The sequence below is a fragment of the Nanorana parkeri genome, unplaced genomic scaffold (assembly GCF_000935625.1).
Source record: "Nanorana parkeri isolate BGI_ZX_2015 unplaced genomic scaffold, ASM93562v1 scaffold115, whole genome shotgun sequence".
In the NCBI taxonomy this organism is placed as follows: domain Eukaryota; kingdom Metazoa; phylum Chordata; class Amphibia; order Anura; family Dicroglossidae; genus Nanorana; species Nanorana parkeri.
Window position 1 is genome coordinate 335,233 of NW_017306383.1, and position 20,146 is coordinate 355,378.

Consider the following 20,146-nt stretch of genomic DNA (forward strand, 5'->3'; position numbering starts at 1 on the left):
AAAATATGTGCGTATTTATATATTTAAATATAATCCGTAGAGGACAAATATTGAATAAAGTATACGTTACAGTATAGACTTCAGATGAATGTGAATTTGATGCGGTTATTTTAGTTCTATTGCATAGTGAATCAGTAATGAAATCACGAATTGCTGTTGTAGTAAATCAGGGGACACCCCTGACCATTTGTGACAATACTACATTTCTGACTGTCCTCCTGATTCTTCAGCTTCATGACTTTGTGAAGTAGTGGAGTCATTGACCAGAAATGAGTATGTAGCTAGTGAAGTCAAAACATTGGACCTGCATACTTGTTCTGGGTCAGAGATTCAGTGACTTAGGGGTCTATTCACTAAGCTGCCGAAGGATCTAGCCGTAGCTTCGGTTGATCCTTCGGCTAGCTTCGGCCCCAGGACCCCTTTGGTTCAGTAGAACCGAAGGGCTGCTGTACGAGCTATTCACTATCGGCCGAGCGGCTCAGTCGAGCCGAAGGCATATGCCTTGGCTCGGCCGAGCCGAGGTGAAAGGCGGAGCTGGACGAACGGCCTGCTACTGACAGCTGAGCGGAGCCAGCCGTCAACTCACGGCTGGCTCAGGCCACTTGCAGAGACACATCAGCGTCCCCTGGTTAGGAGGTAACCAGGGGACGCTGATCTGTCATTACTCTCCCGGACGCTCCGGGAGTCTCCCGCTATTAGATAGCGGGAGCCGGCCTCCCGGGAGAGAAACACTGTCTCCCAGAAAGGTTTACTCTGCTCGATCGAGCAGAGTAAACCTTTCCCTGCTCTGTTCTTTTTTTTTTTCTTCTAACATCAGAGCCGTTGGCTCCGGGAGTCTCCCGCTCCCGGCTGCCCAGGAGAGAAACACTGCTTTTTCTTCTTTTTTCTTTATTCTGACACGGAGCCGTGCCAGAATAGAAAAATAAATAAATACCCGCCCAATGTACCCGCCCTCTGCTTATGGACCTGATGGAGAACTGCAGCAGAGGGCGGGTACATTGGGCGGGTATTTATTTATTTTTCTATTCTGGCACGGCTCCGTGTCAGAATAAAGAAAAAAAAAGAAAAAGCAGTGTTTCTCTCCTGGGCGGCTGGGAGCGGGAGATTCCCGGAGCACCCGGGAGAGTTTGCTGTCTGGAGATCAGTTTCCCTGGTTAGCTGGTAACTAGGGACCCTGATCTCTCTGCAAGTGACCGGAGCCAGCCGTAAGATCACGGCTGGCTCCGCCCAGCTGTCAGAAGCAGGCTGTCGGCCGGCCATTGGCCAGCTTCGGCTTTCAACGCGGCTCAGCCGAGCCAAGGCATATGCCTTAGGTTCGACTGAGCTGCTCGGCTAAGTTCGGGAGCTGTACGGGCTATTGTGAATAACTCGTACAGCAGCCCTTCGGTTCTACCGAACCGAAGGGGTCCTGGGGCCGAAGCTAACCGAAGGATCGGCCGAAGCTACCCCTTAATTTATTAGTGTGAGGTGAACCTGCTCAGATACATGGGAATGAGAAACAAACAGAACTTCTTTTCACATGATTGAACTTTAGTAATTCAGGCTGTATAAGCTCCCATTCACACCTCAGCCATTTATCATGTGTTTCCCGCGGCATGACGATGCTCAGCATAAAGAATCCCATTATTTTCAATCGTGGCAGGTCACACCTGAACATTGTGTCTGCTGTTGCTTGAAGTACATGAGCCTTTTTTCGGGAAGAATCGCACCAGAGACTTAAATGAGAGTGTGACATACATGCGGTACATACTTTTTTATATGTTACTTTGTGCCTAACAACCTCCCCGCAACGAGTTTTCCATTGGCTAAAACAAAGGCACGCAAGCCTGAAAATGCCCGAAAAACATGGCAAAAAAATGCACAAAGAAAGCTTTTAAACAATCTATAATACATTTAGCTCAGGTGTAAATGCTAAGGAGTGAAGCTAAAGAAATACCCTTACAGCCATGTATGGCTTCGGTAATGACAATATTGGCATTTGTTTCATGAGAGGGTCCCCCATAAGGACTAGTGTAGTCTCTTGCAGTAGGTCTACAGGGCAATTGCTACTGTTTTTGGCTACAGATGCAGATCAGTGATGACTGCAAATTTTAAGTGTTTAGGAAATTGTCAATACAAATGTCAGGGTTTGAGCAAATTACTTTTATTGTTAAAATGTATTTGTCAAATGATATTACTATTTTTTTTTCAGCACATATTTTCTGCTTAGAAATGAAACTATCACAGTGGCTTGTGGTTAGCACTTCTGCCTTGCTGCATTGAGGGTACCCGTTTAAAATCCTGGTCAGGACACTATCGGCAAGGAGTTTGTATGTTCTCCCTGCGCTTGCGTGGGTTTCTTCTAGGGATGTCCTGATACCGGTACTAGTATTGGTATCAGGGCCGATACCAGGCATTCTTAAAGCCGATACCGGCTCTTTACATTCTTAAACTGCAGCAGCTGCTAAGGTCCTGCGCTTGTAGGGGCCTCGGCAGCCTGCTGGGGACCTGGCAGTGCCTGTCCGGTTCTATATATCCTCCTCCTCCTTCCTGGCGCAGGCACAGCCACCACACAGCACAGTACAGCCCCGGAGATGGCACCTGCCCGATCAATTCTCCACAGCATAGCCACAGCCCGCAGAGGCGTGCAGAGATCCGCATGCTGCCTGGGAGAGATTGCAGCCTGGTGAGATGTACTGTGCTCTGGGGACATGTATTCTGCTCTCGGGACATGTGTATTGTGCTCTGGGGACATGTATTGTGCTCTGCAGACATGTATTGTGTTCTGGGGACATGTTTTGTGCTCTGGGGACATCTGTATTTAGCCCTGGTGAGAAACTGCCCTAAAATCATCAGTCTGTGTTGTTTTAGAAAAAATGTCACATGTCCCTTCAGGAAAAAGCATCAGTAATTGATATTGGCAAATACCTGAGGGAAAGTACTTGTACTTGGTCTTGAAAAAGTGATATCAAGACATCCCTAGTTTCCTCCCACACTCCAAAGACATACTAGAAAGTTAATTGTTGATTGTTTCTGGGCCCAAAATGCATCCTAATGTATCCCTATACTATTTCTGGCCTCTGTTCACACCAGTGCAGTCCGTTCCAGACCAGATCAGAAAAATACAGCATGTCTCATTCTGTTTGGTCTGCAATGCACTGGAACACATGAAAATGCATCCAAACGTATACAAATGCATGCAAACACACTGGAACGCACCTGAAAGCCCGTTTTAAGCTAAAAAAAAAAGCAAGAAAAATCACAGCTCTGGAACGCGGAACATTTGTTGGAATCATTGCTGTAAAAATGCAGCAAAAACTCAATGCACTTCGTTTCAGATCAGGGCTGGAAAATGGTGTGAACCTGCCCCAAATCAGCCCTGTATGTATGCATGTGAGATAGGGACCTTTGAATGTAAGCTCATTGAGGGCAGGGACTGATGTGTGTGTGAAACTACATAAATTGTTGGAGCTTTATCAAATACCTGTAATACATGAACATAAAAAATAGCCCTATAAGTAAGACCGATGCAGAAACCTCCAGCATAAAAAAAATATGTTTTCGGCTTGATTCACACCTAGGCGGCACTGTTTTCGCGTGTTAGCAGCATGCGGTTATTTGCGCATTTATTAGCGTTGTGCACATTTTAGCGTGCGTACATGAAGACGCGCGTTTTGACTAGCAGCTCATTAACCATGGCAGGCAATGGCAGAACGCGCGTTTAAACATGCAAAAACGCTCATGAAAATGTGCAACACCCTTCTCTTCTTCTAATTTTTGCCCATTTACAATGACGTCTATGTGGCAAACTGTCCAAAGAAGCTCATGCTTGCGTTTTTCTGCTCAGGTGTGAACCCGGGCCATTGAAAATCATGGGGTTTCTTGTGTTGGGCATTTAAAAGCACTTTTCCAATTGCTCAAAAACTCCTGGGTGTGAACGACACCTAAAGGTGAGTAAAGTATTAATGTTTGTTAGTACTTTGAAGCATAGGCAAGTAAATCCATTCTAGTGGTTGGAATATTAATTAATTCAATATTTCTTTATTCTATACACTAGAATGAATTAACATGTTTACGCATGCGTTTACATGAGTATGTGCGTAAATTATGCCAGTAAATTCTCTCGTTTGGGCTTTTTTATAAATGTCCATGTATACTGTTTTAGATTATGGATCTAAATACCACAATGTTCATGAACACATTAGCTATTAGGACTCATGCATACAGACATCTGGGGATTCCTGCAGCAAGAACCTGCAAATTCTTGCAGCAGGAATCCTAGATGGGTCATGTGGACAGTCATGGACAGATGTGGCCTCTGTCAGCCTATCATTAACTTAAATGGGCACAGCGGCTGCATCTGTATGGGCAATCCTTGGATTCTTGCAGGTTCTTGTGGCTGGAATCCCCAGACACCTGTATGCATGAGGCCTTATAGCAGTGGTTCTCAACCTTTCTAGGGCCGGGACCCCTTAGTAACATTTGCCAAGTTGTGGTGACCCCCAAAGGTAAAATTTAGGGTTGACGCGGCTGCTGCAGCTACATCTGGCGGCGTGGCGGGGGAACTGACACTGCTGCGCTAGGAGAAGGCTGAGGAGGACTCTCACCGAGCACATCAGAAATCACACAGCGACCCACAGGTTGAGAACCACTGTAACAGCTAAAACGGCAAACCATATAACACAAGCCGAGGGTGTCTGCTTTTATTATTAATAATGATGATGATAATCTAATAGCCATCTAATAGTGGGAGACTCCCGGCGACCCCTGGCAAATTGTCATTCGACCCCCGAAGGGGTCCCGACCTACAGGTTGAGAACCGCTGCCTTATAGAGTCGTGTTCAGAGGGAAAAATAACAATAAAATAAATGCCGTACGCAGGGCCGGCCTTAGGCCTTTAGGCGCCCTGTGCGAGAAAGCTTTACAGCGCCCCTCAGTGACCACACCCCTCAGTGGCCACACCCTCAGTAACCACACCCATTTATTACCCATATTTTTGGTAAAATATAAAAAGCGCGGTCACGAACGGATCTAAAAGCGGCATTTTTTTGTGCCTGTGTGCATGAGCTTTCATTTTCTGAATTTAGGAGGCTTTCTGTAGTATTTTTCAAACACTGCACTATGGTTATTTTTTAACCAATGAATTCAGAAGTATGATTGTATGATTCCAATAGCCAGACACATCCCAGCTGTCACGTACTGTATATAGTGTGCCCTTGAAAATTTACATCTGTATTATGATTACTAAAGAGAGCTCTGTCTTTTCATACAGCCTGTTTGGTTAGATTATTCAGTAATGCAAGGTCAGGTCCTCCAACATGACTCACTCAATGAGGTACAGAACACTTCCCATTTGGGACAATTGTCCTGTCCCAGAGACAAATCAAAATGTAAGAGGAATGATCCTTTTAGGGCTTGTTCACACCACAGCTCACATGCTATTGTGTGCATAATGCACGTGTGTCTGTGTTATAACACTCACTGCAATGTGTTGTTAAAGGAGACCTTCACTCCGCAAAATGACTTTGCAGTGTTGTAAACCTACCACCCCTCTGCAATCTCAAAGTACACTTTTTGTTTGTTTGTGATGGCACTCCACCCCGCCCCCTGCCTTAATTCTCACCTAGGTGAGAATGACATGAAGCCTCCTCCTGGCCCTTCCAGAAATATGCGCATCAGCTTAAAGTAATATTACACTCTCAAGGTTTTTTTTAATAATCAATCCAGATTATACAAATATACATTTCTTAAAACATTTTCTCAAGCATGTATCCGAACAACTTTAAATACAGTGGCTGGAGGAGGGTGGACCTGGCACACAACATCAGAGGGCCGACTGTCTGAACCAGGAAAAGACAGCTGGCTCCTGATGACGTCAGGGAAGAAGATGGTGGGGCATGACCTGGCGTGTGGTGGCAAAATTGGCTGTTCACAACAGGGCAACGTTGGATGGGTCGGTAAGTATGTTAATTCAGATTAAAAGGTAAGAACAGACTTTAAAATAAAATTAAGACGGGAGGGCACAGGGAGGAGAAGCTCCTTTATAACACACATTGCAGTTCTTTCTTTTTTTCAACTTCAGAATTATTCCCATGCATTGTAACGCAATGCGTCACAGCGTGTTGAAGCATGCTGCGCAAAAATGCAGCGTCTTTTTTTTTTTAGTATGTTGGTGAGAACTGAAGCCTAAAATATAAGGCTTATTATTATTATTATTGTTATTATTCAGTATTTTTTTAGCGGCAACAGTTTGCGCAGCTCTTTACAAAATGAAGGAAGACAGTATACTTACAATACAAATACAATACAGGACAGTTAGGAGGTCATATTGCTGTGGTCTTGCATTTGAATATCATTGCTCAGCGCTTCTGATGTGAACAAGCCATGAGTCAGTTGTCACTGCAACAAGCGTCCGCCTCTGAAGACTTCCCTCTATTCCTTCTCTAGTGACAAGTCAAATTTTTGCTTCACTATAAGTCCTGCTGATAATGGTCACAAGGACAAATAGAGAGTGAATATCACCACAAAGGCACAGACAACAAAAATAACCTGACATGGTTGATGACTCTTCCCTACTCTATCCAAAACTGAAAAATCTAGGGTTTTTGATACACTTCAAACTGACTCTTTGCAAAAATTCTTTATACCTGTGTGTACCTGAGTGTTTCTACCTTATGGAGTAGGTCATATTGCATGCTGCGCAAACTGTTGGCGCTATATAAATACTATGTAATAATAATAATTGTAGGATCTGCTAGGCACCATGTGGGGTAATCCAGAGCATTCCATCATAATTCTTTTTTCTCCAGTCTGCCTGCAGTAAAGTGAAATCCTGTTGGCTGCTGCAGGTTCAAGGACTTTACACATCATTATTATTATTATACAGGATTTATTTGCGCAGCGCTTTACAATATAAGGAGGACATTACAATCGCAATACAATTCAAGACAAGATGGTAAGGAGGGCCCTGCCCATGAGTGCTTACGATCTAATAGGGAGGGGGAAGTGATACATGAGGAGGTAGCTGTGAGGGGATGAATTCTTTGAGAAAATGATCAGTGGTTAGGTTGAGGTGGGATAGGCTTCCCTGAAGAGATGAGTCTTAAGTGATTGCCTAAAGGCAGTCAGAGTGGGAGAAAGACTGACATGTTGGGGTAAGGAGTACCAAAGGATGGGAGAGACTCTACAGAAGTGAGCATGGGAGGAGTTGACGAGGGAGCTGGAAGGCAGGAGGTCTTGGGAGGAGCGTAGGGGGCGGTTAGGGTGATACTTTGAGACAGGGTTTGAGATATATCCGGGGGCAGAGTTGTGGATGGCTTTGTAAGTGGTTGTTAATAGTTTGAATTTTATCCTTTGGTTTACTGGAAGCCTGTGCAGGGGGGTTGCAGACACTGAGTGGATGGCGAGGTGGATGAGTCTAGCAGCAGCATTCATGATAGACTGAGGAGGGGGTAGCCTGTGTAGTGGCAGGCCAATGAGGAGGGAGTTGCAATAGTCAAGATCATCATCAACATCAATATCATCAGTGCTCTCTAAACTGCTTTACAAAAAAAGCTTGCAGGTGTGGGCAGCATAGCAAACCTTGGCGTTAAAAGAAACTGAATGAAATGCTATGTGTAGAATGCGTATGTTGTGACGTACAGGAGAATAGGAAGCTGAATGCTTCTCTTTCTTCATGAGTAAACATAGGAGACAATAAGCAGTATGTAAACAGAAGTGTTCTGCTCTCACAATGTATGCCATGCAATGCATGGGAGGCTGAAGGAAAGAAATGTAATAGATTCCTCCATCAACGTTATACAGCATGGTTAGAGGAATCTCCACTGCCGATGACTGTGTGAAACCACTGGCATTTGCGGCTGCCTGAATATCCAAAGTGGCCGCATATGATTGGATAACTGTTTGGCCAACAATTTTCCACACGGATCCTTTGAGCTCTCATTTGAAGTTTGTCAAGCTGGGTGATGATGGCAGGGCCACCCACAGCTTGAATTTTAGCCGATGCAGCAGGAATTGGCCGAATTTCGATGCTGCTGCTTAAGGTTGCCCTCTTGAGTTGTTTTTAGGACATAATTACCATGGGCAGCTTCTTCAGATCCTGTCTGCTCCAGTTTTGAACAATTCACCCCAGTGTCTTTCATATCGTGGCCAGGTTCGTTTATTGACATGCCAGGGAATCTCCCGCTGTGCCCTTTGTATTCTGACAGCAGCAGCCGCCACTGTCAGAATACCGGAACAGTGTTTGCAGCTGATTTCCTGTAAGTACCGTTTGCTCAAGGATTTTCCAACATTTCCCCATGACAAATCTTATTTAACTGTTGACTTGTGGCGAGGACATGGGGGCACCCATGAATCAATTTTTCCGATTCCTGCTAAACCGGCAAAAATTTGATCCATGTGTGGTTTAACTCTCTTGACTTTTCAGCTGTGTGTGTATTGTGAGCTTCACCTATTTTTTTCTCTGGGTAAACAGCTTGTAAGGAAAACCAGTTAAGGTTCCCATGGTAAAAATGTTGAAAGAAAGCCATGTAAGTTGGAAATAGTAAATATAAATTATTCAAATACAGTGGTACCTCGGTTCACGAACGCTTTTGTTCGCGAACAATTCGGTTCGCGAACAGGAAGTTCGGCAGAATTTTGCCTCCGTTCGCAAACTCCGCTTCGGGTGACGAACACAATCGCAGCCATTTTCCCTGCTCTGGCACATGGTCATGGCTTCCTCTAGTCGAGATCGCGGTGTGATCACAGTTTGATTCGGTTCACGACCAAACCGGTTCGCGACCAGAATCGCGGAACGGATTAAGTTTGTGAACCGAGGTACCACGGTATATGCAATTATTCAAATTTACCTGATTAGAAAAATAAAAATGTATTTCCCTGATGAAAAAATAAAAGACAAAGTATTGACAAAGACACTATACATTTCTATTGAAGAGGCTGTCACTTTGCCCAGTCAGGCACAGGCTGCCAAAGCCAAGTGGGAACTTTGATGTCACCCCCCCCCCACACCTTTATTTCATAGTGCTTAGACCCTGCAATTGGCCACCATGCCCCAACACTGCATTCTGGGAGGATGTCACCTGTAGTGGGGTAGCACTGGAGAAGTATTAGTAAATCAGGGGAAGGGGCAGTTTTACAAAGACAGTGTTACTTTACCCTGAATGGGAAAAGCGACAGTATCAGTAAGGCCTAGTTCACACGTGGGCGTTTTTCAGCGCTGATCGAATCGCTGAAAAACGCTCAGCAAGGGAAATCCCATAATTTAAAATGGGCATGGTTCCCACCTGGGTGTATTTCAGCCCGTGGAAAAGCGCTGAAAAACGCCCTACGCCCAAACAAGTACAGGAGCTTCTTTTGGGGCGTTTTTCAGCGCGTATCCATTGTTATTACCGAGTGTGGATCGGGGGTTAACAAAGCAGTAACCCCGAGCCACACTCGGAGATACAGCGTAGGACTTACATTGTCCGCGATCCCCGCTGTGTCCTCCGGCTGCTGCGGACTTCCGTCCCTTGCGAGCGGCCGCGTCGCAGGGGGGCGGAACCGGCGGGAAGTTTGAAATAAAATAAAATCATACTGCCAGGGAGGTATAAAAACGCATTTCACTGAACTAAAAAGCGCGTTAACGCGAAAAAAACGAGCAGAAAAAACACCCTATGGTACGCCCAGGTGTGAACTCAGCCTAAAGGCTGGCAACTTATGGCCTGTAGTGGGTGGGGCCTGCTGGGTCCCTCCCACAGCTCTGCTCTCTGTACTGGCTATGTGCACTGCTGCTTTTGTAGGATAATATCTGGGTTTGGAAAAATAATTTGGTGGACAAAAAGTGTATTAAAATGCTCTACGGCTATTGAAGAATATATTTAAATTAAAGTTTTTGTGTCTGGCGTTCAGTTTTGATTTTTCTGATGAAATATATGTAACACCACCAAAAATTTGAAATAGTAATTTTTGGTAGAGATTTTCTTATTGCATTGATATAATCAGAGTTATTGTGTTACAAACCAATGATTCCGGATGCATCTTAGGGGATATAAAGCATTTATTTGCCTGACTTGGCACACTGTTCCCGTAGTGTACTCCAGGCTTCTACTGATGGACACATTTGTCAAGGCACAAGCACGTGGTCATGTGATCTATACTAGTTCAGAGTGGCTGATGCTTTCCTTCCTGCAGAGATCATGTGATCAAATGCCTAGGCCAGCAAACGTAACCAATACTAATGAAGGCTTAGAATATCATTTTGTTTAGACGATGTATTTTAAGCCTTCTAATACTCTTTCATTTAGTATAGGTCTGCTTTAAATGAGGTCTAAATCCCCCATTTTTTTTTTAAAGGGGATGCAACTACATGTGAACACCTTCTGTTTTAAATCACAATGTTTCAGTGGAAGGATCTTTTGGTTCCCTATGTCCTCTCAGCAAAGCATGACTGGTTATCCAGCTGCGTACGTTCATTTTTCTTTTGTTCTACAGCAGACATACAGTACATAAAGAAGTTCTATTATCAGACAGTGTTCGCCCTGGGGAAGGGTTGATTTCTTTAGGTCAGGAATGCACTTGTCTCTCACTACCCTTAGTGACAGGATATTATGTATTTTGTTTCTTTTTTACACCTTAACTGGGAACATATTTTTAGCTATACATTTACCTTGCTATGTGTTTATGAATTAGACCTGCAATAATTACTATCCAATGAGCGCTAAAATCTGCTTCTACCATTCTGTAAAGGCTACAAGACAAGAAAATATACTTGTAGAAGCACTGGCTGACAACAAAGTAATAATAGAGGGCTCACGCTATATACTAGGGGTGTGCATTAAAATTGAAAGAGTGCATAAAGTTTTCTTTGAGCAGAGGTCCGAATCTCATGTTGCCTCATTGCCCCCTGACATTGGTTGTCCCCATCAGTGTACCCTCTTAAATTAGTCAACCCCATGAGAGTGCCCCCTTCATTAGTGTTCCCTCTTATAGTGCGGTCCTAACTCTAAACTATGAGAGTCTCCATCTTGGAGCACATGGGGGCAGAAAATTTCAAATTGGGTGCAGGTTTGTCAGGAGGAAGCCCAATCTCCTTAAAGGCACAGTAACACACAAGGGATCCCGCACATCCCATTGGCAGCTGAGAACCCCCATGCGTCACTGCACCAAATCGGTCAAGCAAAACAAACGACAAACGCACTCAACAATTTGTCACCAGCTATACAGTAAGGTGCACACGAAATGGGCTTAGAACAGTAACCGTGACCGTATACCCGACTTGTCAGCTGACTGCAGGCCACATAGTACCGGCTCGCGGGTCGGTACTTTGAGATCTAGTGGTGATTAGTAAGGTCTAGTGCAGCCCTTACTAATGATCCATCATTCGGCCAGAGCTCAGAACTGACAGAGCTCTAGCCGGAGCTGACAGGAGCAGCTCTGCTGACAGGAGCAGACCGTGTAGCTGCTCCCGCAAGTGCGGCACACGGTCCGTAACCGTGTAAATGACTTGTCAGCTGACTGCGGACCACATAGTACCGGCTCGCGGGTCGGTACTTTGAGATCTAGTGGTGATTAGTAAGGTCTAGTGCAGCCCTTACTAATGATCCATCATTCGGCCAGAGCTCAGAACTGACAGAGCTCTAGCCGGAGCTGACAGGAGCAGCTCTGCTGACAGTAGCAGACCGTGTAGCTGCTCCCGCAAGTGGGGCACACGGTCCGTAACCGTGTAAATGACTTGTCAGCTGACTGCTGGCCACATAGTACCGGCTTGCGGGTCGGTACTTTGAGAACCCTGATCTAAACAGTGAGACATGCAATCTTGAGCAATGTGGGAACACGTACAACAATGCATAGATGTAAACAAAGGCTTAATCATTGTTCTACTCTGGGCCATTATGTTAAATATTTGCAGACTCCTAGAGATGAGGCGTTGGCTTCTAACTTTGCAACACTGCCAAAGACTCACGAAAATCTTTATTGGTAAGTGTGAAAAATAAGTCAACTGAGCTGAAAACGTTTAGGGTGTATGCACTGGCATCACTTATACAGCAGAGTAATGTGTCTTGAGTGCATTCAGTACAGAGAACAGGCCTATTAGAGGTTTCCATTTACAAGCATGTGTAGAGAAAAATGTTGATTATAGGACATGATTTACAGTATGGATGGAAATCAAACTTGGAATTGCAGGTCTACTACGTGACAAATACCTCACCAATGATTTAACTGCCATCACTTCACAAATTACTTTTCAAAACATATTGCGTCACTGGCAACACATAATCTAATCACATTTTGATGTTTTCTTAAATAGCGCTCAACAGTTTCTGTAATCACTACGAGCAGACTTTATGAAAGTCACATTCATGAATGAATTTTATATGGTGCAGATGGTAAGATTTGGCAATGGGAATGGAGAGTCGTGTAAAAGTATGTTTGCATGTTTGGATAGTGGGTGTGTCCCTTCCCTCGTCTGTGCTTTCATTCATCAAAGCTTTAATGTTCCAATGATACTGGATCTTCATCTGAAGTTTTGAATGTCTTATGCTAGCCATACATGCATTCCGAACGAAAGAAAAGCAATAGGTTCCCCCATCAATGCTAAACTGTATTTGGCTATTGTATTCAGATAGTCTTAATACTGACTACCTGCCTGAATACAGTGGTGCTGCAGAACACTGACTGTATCTGATGCGGCTGATATCTTTCTACCCAGCTCAATAAAAGTCGACAGAGCTGGGTGGCCACCCATGGCTTGAATTTTGGCAAATTCAGCAGAAATCACCCTAGGGTGGCCACTTGTCTGGGATTCACATGGACAGTCCAGGTTTTGAGTCCTGTATGTGCTGTGTCTGTGTTTGAGGCCAGCTGAAACCCGGACACAAGATGTCAGGCAGACAGGGGCAACCACGGGGTCCTGCTCGTATGCAGCTACACTTCGTGCACAGTATTTGTGTAGACTAGAGATGGTCTCGATGTTCGAGTCCAAGAACACTTCGACTGGAAAATCGGCAGTTCGTGTGTTCCGCGAGCTCCCTACAAGGCACTGCGCACCACACAGTACCTTGTGAAGCCCTGATTGGGTAAAGCAATGCACCTGACCACAGGTCAGGTGCAAGACTTTGCCCAATCACGGCACGGTGCACTGTAAGAGCCATGATTGGGTAAAGTAATGATGACTTTGCCCAATCATGGCTCACAGCTAAGTCCTGTCAGGTGTCGGACAAATGTAAACAGTTGGGCGGAGTTAGCGGTGATGTCACCGCTAGCCTAGCCCAGTTGTATATTTTTTGCCGGCATCTGTCAGAATGCCATTCTGCAGCAGGAGTTCGTCGCAAGTGGACGGGTCGGCGTGCGTCAGGTTTTATAAAATTATTTCTATTTATTTTGTTGAGTCGTCGTCGTCGTGAACAACGGTGTACGTCGTGATTGACCCTGGATTAGGTCGGTGGTTCCATTTTTGTTTTTTTTTAAATAAAAGACTTGTCAAAAACATGTATTTTGGTGTTTTTTTCAATTAAAGGATTTTTTTGAAAGTGTGGCGTCTTTTTTACACTTTGAATTTAACCCTTTAGTGAATGGGTTGGGGTATAAATACCCCTTACTCGTTCACAAGGGGGGGGCTGCATCTGGATGTGAATAAGCCCAGAAATAACCCAATGTGAATAAGCCCCCCTGTTCGCGCCCCAGGGCTTGCGGGAAAGAGGCCCTTGTCCCCATCGGCACAGGGACAAGGTGCTTTTCCAAGGGCGGCCCTGGAAAAGCACCCTCACAGTGCTGAGGGCATGTGTCCTGGTATGGTAGGGAGGGGGTGCCTGCCAGGCCTTTGCTCGGATCAAGGGTCGGGTTAGGAATTTTAGGGGGGACCCCAAGTTTTTTCCCCCCATTTCTGGGGTTGGGGTTCCACCTTAAATTCCTACCAGAACTTAAGGGCGGGCCTGGTATGACCTTGAGGGGGAACCCCACACTTTTTTTTTCTTTTTATTTAAATGGGGTCCCTCCTAACATTCCTACCAGACCTGAAGGGTCTGGTATTGTTTGGGAGGGGGAACAGCACGCTTTTCTTTTTTCTTTATAAATGTCAGTTTTGCTGCAGCAGGTTCTATACATTGTACAGATTTGCCACTTTACAGTCAGTTTAAGGGGGACTCCCAGGCATGATATTTAAAGGAGTTTTTCATTTTTATTGTTTCACTTTAAGCAATTTTAAAATCACTGCTCCTTTAAAAAGTTGTTTTCATTGATACATGTCCCCCAGGGGCAGTACCCAAATCCCCATACACTTTTTTTATGGCCAATAACATGCGTCTAAGCCTTCAAAATTTGATTTTGAGTTCTAGTCCCATAAACTTTCATTGAGTTCCAAATTCACTCTATCTCCTGCCTGTCTCTCCTCTCTTTTTCCTGGCTGTCTCTCCTCTCTCCTGGCTGTCTCTCCTTGCTCATCCCCTTCACTCACCTCATAGTTCTAGCTGACCTGTGACAATGAGACTGTCACAGGTCGGCTCAGTAGATCAGGAAGTGAGCGAACACATACTGGCGTTCGCTCACTTCTCGAACCTTTCACAGCTCTCTGCCGTGACTGGGGAGTGGCTGGATTTCCCCCTCCCCCGCTACGATCCTCCAGCACTGACTGGCGGAACGGACGGGGGAGGGGGCGGGTACAGCTGGCTCTGCTTCTAGATAGGCAGAGCCAGCTGTCACTCACGCAGCTGGGAGGATTCAAACATAATTGTCGGGATCTGCTTCAGCTGCGGCGTCTCAGTATACCCGAGCTGTAGCTTGCGGTATACTGAGCTTAGGGTGACGGGAGGACGCTAGTTTGTGTCCTCCCGTTACCCTATGGAGAACTATGGGGAAAGCCCTAACCCCGTAGTTCTCCTTTAAATCAGGTGTTGAAGATTAGGGGCCAGTAATTACAACCTAGTTAGGTAGTAAGCAGATCGAACCTGTTTTATTTAAACCTTGGATATGTAGTGTTTGGGATTCTCTTTGCTATTGATGTGTGTGGTGTTATCATGCCAAGATCTAAAGACTTCTCTACAGGCCACCATATAGAGCTCACACCATAGGCCCTCTCAGAATGCCTATGGTGTGGATGCCTATGAAACTGGCTAGGGATTTAATGATCACCAAATTATTTTATAATGGTTATTGCATTGTAAGGAAAATAATCATAGATTTCAAATGTCAGCTAATTTGCAACTCTTGCACCAGTTGGTGTCGGGGCTAGTTCACACCAGCCCCGTGGCACATCAATGCCTGCGTTCCGGTCAAAAAAAATGCTGCATGCACTATTTTTTCTGATCGCACCAGAATGGAACACAGGCATTGATGTGCTACGTGTTCCGGTGTGGGCGACCGCACTGTGGGCGGGTGTGTGGCTGCAGTGCTCTTGACTTCAATGCACCGCCCCAGAACGCAGTGAGCCGACTGGGATGCAATCCAGTGTATTCCGGCACCAAATCATGCTGGAACACACTGGGGCTGGTGTGAACTAGCCCTCAAAGTGCATGTGTCTGCAATCAAAAAGAATTTGCACCAACTTAACCTGCATAGGAGTCTATATTTGGTGGGCCTGCTGGGTTCCACCCACAGCTGCATAGGCTTTGTATAGCACAATGATGATGTCACTGCTGCTTTTAGGTAATATCTGGGTTTGCAAAAGTGTTTTGTACACACAAGATGCATTAATATACTTTGTGGCTATATGTGAAAAGTTTTTGTGAGTTCAACTTTAAAAAGAAAGCTGTAGCTGTTGCTACATTACGTATGCATTTGATATGCTTTTTGTTTAAAAGTGCTGTTTCCTTTTTATATAATCTTTGTTTTTTTATAACCTGACGAGGTTATGCTCACTGAATAACTGCAGCTGCCATTATTTCCACTGTTCAGCTATTAGCACTTGGAAATAGTTTTTCTTTTGCGATAGTTTTAGCTCAAATAAGAGTGTGCAGGCTTTTTTTCATATGGTAGACATGACGTCTGAGGGTGAGCCTACAGATCTAATGGGCAGTTTATCAAATATGTCATTGGAAAACACAAGGGTGTGTAGAGATTGTCGTATGTGTATTAATTTCTCGCTCTGGGTGTTATTCCTGCTGAGGTTTGGCTACTATGACAGCATGGGATGAGATAATCTGATATGATTATGATACATCTGTCCCTGCTGAAATTACTCAGCTGTGCAGTGCATACTATCATGTATAATGACAAAATGTATAGAGGGGGAGATGTAACATGTTACTAGAACTTGGAGACTGTCACTAAAAATGTATTGTATGGATGTTTCTCCTGCACTCCTTTCAGCGTCTGGAACCAATGATCAAAGTGATAAACACAGATGGCGCCGTGTATCTTTAAGTTCAGAAAAGGATGAAAATTACCAGCACTCGGAAAATGTCGTTTTTAGATCTTGCTGATCATTTATTTAATCATAGGGACTTGTATTTTATGATAAAACAGAAGTTTGGGAAGATTTTGTTGATTGTTTTAGTTGTATGAGTGTTGTTTGTTTTAGTTTGTATGGGTTTATGTAACATTTGTTTTGATTACAAGCCTTGTAAATGGATTTTAAGCAGTGTTTCCATTCCATTATTTTTTGGGGCAGTGGCAGTAGGAGTGTAATATCTTCTATCATGTAATCCACTACCTGGAAGACCCAGGGCTCATTTGCACCATGTATGTCGGGCACCATTGAGCAACGCATGTCCAGGTCAACAACAAGTAAAAATGAATTGCACTCAGTGGGTCCAGGTTATACTATTGCACACTGCATTTGTGTGTGCTGGGTGAAAACAGGACATGCTGAAGTGTAAACCTGTTGCATTGCACATTAAGGAAACAGTGATTTCTCCAGCTGAGAAAAAAAAAGAAAAATGTACTGCACCGCAACGTGTAAAAAGAAAAGTTTGATGATGCAAGTGCATTTATCGAGCATTAAAGGCAAAACGTTTGTGCAGCATTTATGGTTGTGACTATATGGTTCAATATGGGGTATTGTAAGTGGGCTGTTGTGTGACATTGGTGCAGCAAAAACAGTCCATACACATAAACACATACTGTATGCACCCCACCTCACTTACTGAAGTTGAATTCAGATTGGTCGGATATGATTATTTGTTTAATTACAACATCCAAAATGAATTTTTTAAATTGCCATCCGTGCTAAAATAGTATACAATATTATACAGTCAACATTTGTAATTGATTACATTTGTAAGCGAAAAGATCCTAATATTGTGTAAAATATAATATAATACTCCCAGTTGGACACTTTGATATTTTACATTCATAATATTAAAGTGGAACAGAAGCCAAAACTTGAGTGGAGAGAGACTAGGACACCTGTTTTTTATTGCTGTCTGTGTCCCCATGAGGGAGATTCACACTCTCTATTTGTCCTGTTGACCTTTATCACAGAGAGTGAAGGAAAATCCCAAAGTTTGGGATTAGATGGGAAATCTTCCAATGGGGACACCAGTTGTGAGGGATTTCCTCTCACTTCCTGTTGTGGCTGTTGGACAGGAAGCAAAGGGAAATCTCCCCACTGGGACACAGATGGCAAAAAAAAGCTGGCTGGGGTTATAACCCTTCTTAACACTATCCAAAACTAAAAAAAGTGAATGCTGGCAGTGCACGTTACCGAGGGGTTGTTGGGCCGTTGGTGGTGCATGTTTGGGGGGGCATTATGCATGGTACCTCTTGTGCGGTGTGGGTGATGCACTGGCTCTGGCATCACTGGTTGCGTCCCGCTGAGCTCCTGGCAACCGGTGACATCCGTGAGCTGGGCAGGATGCCGGACATTATCAAGATCTCTTAGCAACCTGGGATGCTTTGGCTGGACAGGGTGCAGCAGCATCTGCCAATGTGACCCAATGATATGCCTCCTGAGGCAACCGCCTCATTATAGTGACAGCCCTGCACTCATCCACACAAAGAAGGTAAGATTTCTATGGCCCCATACACTTGGGCTTTAAAGAAGGACAGTAATTGCTCATTCCTGGCATGCTTTGAGTGCTACCCTGGTACTGTACTTGAACACACAAGCATTTAAAAAATGTTTCATTAACAGTTGTAAGCGATTCCAGAGGATAAAGGTTCAAGAACATTGCTGCTGTCTAGGCAGGATGCGGTACAGCTGAACTACTTGTGAGATTTTTAATTGACTTAGTAACATGAGCTTATCAGCTTGTTGGCATACAACCTTATTTGCAATAGGTTGACTTCAAAATGCAGCAGATGAGGCATTTTACAAAAAGATGATCAAACGCTACTGACTGAACAGTTACACATACCATAACCACAAACCTAAATAATAAAGTAAAACACAACAATTGTGGAATAACTATAGGTCGCGGCACCTTTTATTGGGTTTTAATCAATTTAACCAATAAATAGACTTTAACCTTTATTATTTATAACAAAACGACTGTTAGCCATTAACAGACCAGCATGCGTAGTCACTACAACTCAAGCAGCAATAACTTACACCAACCTAATTACCTTTACCAAACATTGTTCACCCACAAAGTTACACATTACCCCATAAAGGCTGACCGCGACAAGGGAAAGTAGAGCAAAGGTGACGGTGGGCAGGAAGCAGGTGAAAAGATCCAAAAGGAATTCTGAAGCATGTCACCAATCCTGTGCTCTGCTGACTCAAGGTCTGTCCAGCAACTGAGGTAAATCTTCCTAGCAACAGCAGGCAGCTTGTAACCTGAAAGACAAAGCAAAAAGATCCAGCAAAGCAGCCCCAGAGAGACATATACATAACAGTTAGCCCACACCTCTAATTAAATATAATTAGTTTTTTTTAAAACACATGGGTGATAGGGGCGACAATCCAATGGGGCCACTTTTCTTATTTTGCTTTTGTGGCCCTAACATTCCCCGTGTAGTGCTGGCCGTATCTGAGTTATACGGAAGTTATAGCGACAGATTCCCCCTTTCCTATGTGTATCACAGGAAGGATCATAGCGTAATCACTGAGGTTACTTTTAGAAACTGATGCACAGAGCAGCTGCCAAACCCACTACCTTGCACAGTCACTAAAATAGAAACTCACGTGATCCGATGGGAACATAGATCTATGAGTCACTCTGTTTTGGCTTCCATGTTGGTAATTTTGTTCCCACGTACTTTGAATAAAAAGATTCATTGAATATCTTCATAACAGTGTTTCAAAATGTCAAAGTAAAAGGGTCAGTTATAGAGCATTTGTTAGGGTCCATTTACATGCTAAACGCACAGTGGCTGGTGTGCGATGTCAGACACAGTGCCGATGCGCCAATTATGGCGTATTGCACTGTGTAGTGTTTTTTTTTCTTTCTTAGAACTTTATTGAAATGCCACAAGTGACATTTCATTCAGTTCTATGGACATAACAGGGTGCGAGACGGTTGTTCTCTGTTGCATCCCGCTGCACTTAAAAAAGTAAGGCATGCCATACTTTTATCAGCACACACCACCACGTTCCCAACGCAATGCGGTGGTGTGAAGGGTGTCATCCGTGACGAGGCGAATTACCTTGCCTTGTGTTGGGGCTGCGCTGGAAACAACAGCCAGTCCAGCCGCAACACATGTGGTGTGAATGGACCCTTAAAGTATATCAAAAACGTTTTGGGTGGAGGGGGGGGAAGTGTTGAAACCCTGCCCAGGTTTTTGTCTCAAAAACTGTGGAACCAGCACACGATAATCTTCCAAAGAAATTCAACTTTATTCCACATGCATCTGTACAAAGCACAACCGCTGACGCATTTCTGCCTTACTCGGCCTTAAGGTGGCCATACACTTCACAGCCCTCGCAAGACTTTTGTCTTGCGAGGGTTGTAAAATAATTTAAAAAACGTACGATCTGCCCATCTTGGACAGGCAAACCGTACTTGCGATCATTGCAATGAGGGGCGGGCTTCCGATGACTGCAAACGGGCAGTGTGCGCGTGCCCACACCGGCCCATTTGGCAGTTGTCGGACAAGCAGGCCACTAACTCGCCGAGAATCGTACGATTCCCGGCGGGTTTTCCAGCCTGCTTGTTCGACGGAAGACGTACAAATATGAACAAGAAGCGCCAAATGGGACTGCTCCACCAAAAAAAGTGTGCAAATAAGTTCAAAGTCTCAAAGTCTGTTTTAAAAATGAGAGATGTAATGGAAATTCTGCAGGACGCTGCCCCAAACTTTATCTGATAAGGGG

At 44.4% G+C, this 20,146-nt stretch overlaps 1 protein-coding gene across 1 annotated transcript in view; it reads left to right on the forward strand.

Annotated features, from left to right (window-relative positions):
• BTC (betacellulin) overlaps positions 1–20,146 on the forward strand; it is a 36,873-nt gene that overhangs the window by 982 nt on the left and 15,745 nt on the right. The window lies entirely within an intron of this gene.